Here is a 5,745-nt window from a genome sequence, read left to right as displayed (position 1 = left end):
GCCCCCGAGAGCATTCCACATGTTTTGCATCAGGCATATAGAGTCGAACTTCTTGAGAAAGTTCAAGGCACCGTACCTGCAAAAACTTGTGGTCAATATAGGTAAATGTTAATAATTTGAATTTCCTTATTAACCGAGTTACCTTCCAGCAGCGTTTCTCATGAATTCTTCTCTTGTCTGGCTTTGATTGTTGTCCAGGTTATTCGAGGACGGTGCGCGAGTACGAACAGCGCTACCAGCGTTTACGTGAACGGGGCGAGGCATATACCAACTGGCTTAACCGAATCCCACGCGAACAGTACGCGTTGGCGTATGACGGTGGCTACCGCTGGGGTCACATGACGACAAACCTAGTGGAATGCATCAACTCAGTGTTGAAGGGGGCACGCAATCTTCCTATAACTGCACTTGTGAAAGCCACATTCTACAGGCTTAACGAGTTGTTCACTAGAAAAAGAGCCGAGGCGGAGTCGCGGATAACAGCTGGACATGTTTTTTGTGAGGTTGTCACGTCGAAATTGAATGCCAATCAACTTGCAAGTTCTAACATCCAGGTTAATTGCTTCGATAGGATGAATGAGGTCTTCGAGGTTCGTGAGATGCCAGCTGGAACTGAGTATGCCGTTGATCTCCGTCAACAACGATGTGACTGTGGTGAGTTTCAGGTGGATCGGATTCCCTGTCGACATGTTTTTGCATGTTGTGCGAATCAGCGACTGGACTGGCGAGTGTATGTCCACGAAGTTTACAAGATGGACCAAGTTCGGAGGGTTTACCAAGCTAGGTTTCGGCCACTGGGCAATCCCACTATGTGGCCTGTGTACAGCGGCCCTCGATTTGTTCCGAATCCGAACATGAGACGGGTGAACAAAGGTCGCCCGAGGATGACACGTTTCTTGAACGAAATGGATACACGAATGTTACGTGCTCCTAGGCGTTGTCGGCAATGTGGAGCCGAGGGACACAGCCGAAGTAGATGCCGTCGGTCAGCTGGTGTAGGTCCCAGTAACCCAGGATAGTAGATTTATGCCTATCATGTTTCATTGTAGTACTTTATGGCATTTGCTTGTTTATTTTTATGCGTTTGTTTATGTTTATCGGGACATTGTTCTTTCATGAAACTTCTTTATGAGACCTGAGACTTCTTTATGACCGTAGATATCAAATTAACTTATTTTCTAATTTATTAATTAATTAGTATCTATTACACTATTTAAATATATGTTAAAAAATATTAATATTAATACATGTCATATAATTTATCAATAACAAAAATAAAACAAAAATATTAATTTATAGATGTTTAAGAAAGTTTAATTTTTATTTTAATAATGATATGATTAAACCGTAATTAATTTAAGAAAGATTAAATATAAAACAAAAATAAATTAAATTAATATGAGTAAAGGATAAGTAAAATCACTGTTAGCAGAAACCGGTCCGGTGAAACCGGCAGAAACCGGTCAAATTCGGTAGTTACCGGTTCGACCGAACCGGAACAATTTAAAATTTCCTCAAAATGGATCATCTGAGGTTCGAACCCCCACCCCTCCACGATATAAAAAGTATCTGCTTCCACCAGGCTAGCTTATCTATTACTTAAATTTATGCAAATTAAATTATATATTAATATTATTTAGTAAATAAATTACTTTTATTTTAATTATAAGTTCAGCCATGTTTAAAGTAATTATATTTTTACTTAACAGTAATTATAAACTCACTTATTATTTTTTTTATAATTATATAATATCTATTAATATTATTTTTCAATAAATAGTTGTAGTATATACTAGTATAATAGATATAAACTAACTAATAAATTATTAAAATTAAAAAAAATTACTTATTTTAATATAAGAATATTAAGTTCAAAATACAAGTACTCAACATAGATACACAACATTAAGTTCAAAATACAAGTAATCAACATAGATACACAACATTAGCTTCAAAATACAAATATTCAACATAGATACACAACTTATGATACAAACACAACTTATGATACAAAGACAACTACTTTCTTGTTGCCCACTTTATGTTCTCTAGGATGTTCTTGCATTTCTTCTTGGCCTTCTTGAACATGGACGGGGTGTATCGATTAGCGCTCCGACGTGGCGGGTCCACCCTGAGATTGTAATGTTTACCTGTCTCACCTGTACATAATTTAATGAAACAAACTATCCAAAATGATGCAAACACGGGATAAAAAGGCAAAAAAAGAAAAAAACCAACAAGTTCAAAACATAATCATAAAGTCGGACCTGCATCATCCGCATCATGAGGAGCATTGTTGCGGGATTCTTCATCCTCATCCATCTCGTCATCGTCGCTCTCCTCTTGATCCTCATCCATCTCCTCATCATCCGGTTCTTCCACGAGATACTGATCCGTTTCATGCTCACCTGTCCCGGCATTTTCTTCAATCTGACCCATTGATACACGCCGTAGGTTCCGGCTAGTAAATATCCCCCGACCGCCTTCACTTCTACTGGAGTCTCCAGTTTCCAAACCTCCAGAAGCAACTGAGGCAGTGTGGCATGGAATCCTCGCGTCCAAAGAATACCTCCCGGGCATAAATTCAGGTTGACGGCCAAATTGTGACTGCCCTGCATCCGCAGCCATGAAGCCAAGCAACTGGCTAAAAGAAGCACCCTCTCCAGCATCCCATTGTGGAGTACTCCAATATTGTTGATCTATTGAGTATGACGGGGTATATTGTGTCTGAACAGCATATGGTACCGAGGCCTGAAATTGTTCTTGGGAAGCTGGAGGTGGAGGTGGATGTGGATGTGAATGTGCCCCCGGTTCTTCATTGGCTACATGAATAACTGGGCTACCCTCATCTTCCATTACTGGGCTACCCTCATCATTTATAGCTGGGTTACCCTCATCATCCATTACTTGTTCACCTTCATCGTTCTCTTGAACCACAACATTTGACAATCTCAAATGGTTGCCATACCGTGCACGATACCAGTCCATGTAAACATCCAACGGATGATGTGAAGGTTCCACATACTCACGCAGAATGTAATTATACCTGTTTGTCCAGCGCATAATCCAACATGAATGGGACGGGGCTGTGGCCCAGTCAAGATTCTTAAGACCAGCAAGTGTTTCTCCATGTGCCCTTCCCAGATTTGTTTCCTCAGATGGAACTCCCTGAACCAAACCAAATTGTCTTCTAATTCTATCCGTTGCATGCCACTCAATAGATTCGAATGAAATCAGCGGAACCGTAGCGCTCCAGACTACTGCGTGCAGGAAGATGTCTTCTGGGATTATGCCCGGATCAATGCGATCCACACCATAAGCAACCCACACGAACTGCACACAGCATAAGACATACGTGATTACAAGCCAAATAACAGTCAACCTCAGTTGGAGACAAATATTTTCTATTAAAAACACACCTGCCCTTCCTGAACCTCATCTAACGCCTTCCTAAAGTGGGCGAGACTAAGATATCTATACCGATTGTCACCACGCTCCCAGTTACGCCACCTGAAATTATTCATGTTACTAGCACATCTTAAATAGAATTATGAACATAACAAGTAAGTTGACAATGTTACCTATTTGCAAGCGGAAAACTGCGTGGTTCCCTAGTAGGGGGCGCAAGATAGGGTAGGCGGATCCAAAACCAAGCTAGCAGCAGTGTTAACGGACCATCGATTTCTTTACAATCAAAACGAGAGGCCCGGCATAAGGACCGGTATAGGTGCGCCAAACATGCCGATCCCCAACTAAAATTACTGATACTATGAAAATCCCGGAGCAAAGGCAGAAACTTCCAGTGCACAGATGCGCCTGACTTGTCTCCAAGTAAGATAGTACCCAATAACAACATAATGTGGCACTTGACGTACCTCTGCATACTGTTTTCGTCAGTCAGTTGTATACGTTCTTTTAGATTCCTAAGCCATGTCATTTTTATGCCGCTCCCTCTGCAGTCGGCCTTTCTCGGTGCAACCCCAAACTGATGGAAACACTCACCCTCCAATGCTTCAAAGCTGCTCAAGGTCATCCCCGTCACCGGAAGGCCGTTCGTCGGGAGGCCCAAAATAACGGCTACATCCTCCAGGGTCACTGTGCACTCACCAATCGGAAGGTGGAAGGTGTGTGTTTCCGGCCGCCACCTCTCAACTAAAGCATTTATCAATGCTTTCTGTCCTTGAACTACTCCAATCTGAGAGGCATGATAAAACACAGTAACCCGTAAATGATCCTCTACACTTGGATGGTACCGATCAGGAGGCAGTGGGTGGTCACATGTCATCATCCGTGAACTCTGAAAAAACATAACATGTTCCTAGTCAAATCATGAATGATTACTAATTTACACTTAAATTAATCTTACTACTTCATCGATTAATCATAATTTCTAGCCCAATTACAAAAAAATAACTAACAAATTATCAAACTACAGCATGTAAACATAACTTCAAAAGGTTATCATAATTCCTATAATTATAATTTCCTAAAATTAATCATAATAATTTACTAATTAATTATAACTTCTCAGCCATTTAAAAACAACATATGAACAACATTGTCTAACTAACAACATACAAAATTAAGGTTACTTTAGTATTCTTAGTTTATTTATAATTGAATTCTTATAATTTACCTTTCTTCCCAAATGAACTATGTATTAAGTAAATTGGCCTTGCAATTAATATTAACAAATTTCGTTATTAATGATGCAGTTCCGGATTATAAATTCTTAAATTAATAACAAAAGTAAATTAATAACAAAAGTAAATTAAGTCATTCTAAATTCCAAATTCTAAATCTATTACAAAATCAGAATTATAATTTCCAACCTTGATCACAAAAGTTAATTAGTAAACTACGATATCTACTCGTACTACAAAAAGATTTCTAACATATTCTCCAACAAAAAATTATAATAAATCCTAAATATATAATTTCCAACAAAAATGTGTGGAAATAATTCCTAAACTTATAATTTATAACATGAATCATAAAAAAACTAACTTACTAAATTATAATTTCTAAATCTATTCGAAAAATAATATCTTACATTTCCTCCAACTAACTAACAACATCTATACATAATAACAAACAATTTACAATCATAATTTATAACTTTAATCATCAAAATTTATTCAGTAATCAAAATAACCGTCTAACAAAAAATTTTTTAACATATTTTTCAATTAACTAACAATATCTAAACATAATAACAAAAAATTAAAAAAATTGCTAACATTATAATTTTAAAATTAATCATCACATTTTATTAATTAATTAAAATTTCTAATACTACTCTCAAAAAATTCTCACAAAATCTTTAACAATCAACATTTACATATCTAACTACCTAACTGCAACATTTAACCATAAAATACAAAAAAAATTTCTACAAAATTTAATTAAAATACAGAAATTTGCAAAATATTATAAAATTTAATTGACATAATCAGGATTAGACAAATAATTTACAATGTGAAGTTCAGGACGATCAACATCTCTAGCTTTCTGTCTTTTAGCCATTTTCACAGATTCATTGCATGCAGAGTTTTTGAAGAACAAGGGAGGAGGAGGATGAACTCAGAGATGAAGAAATGGAGTTTCACTTTTGAAAAGGATGTTTCGGACTGAGGGAGTGGGGGAAAGGGGGGTTTGCTGGCTGCTGGGGCACCGTTCTGGGGAGGAGCTCGTGTCCGACACGTGGCAGGTGGCGCAATCGGACCCTCCGATTGCTGCATACGG

Source organism: Arachis duranensis, chromosome 3 (assembly GCF_000817695.3).
Source record: "Arachis duranensis cultivar V14167 chromosome 3, aradu.V14167.gnm2.J7QH, whole genome shotgun sequence".
In the NCBI taxonomy this organism is placed as follows: domain Eukaryota; kingdom Viridiplantae; phylum Streptophyta; class Magnoliopsida; order Fabales; family Fabaceae; genus Arachis; species Arachis duranensis.
Note: the sequence above shows the minus strand (reverse complement) of the source record.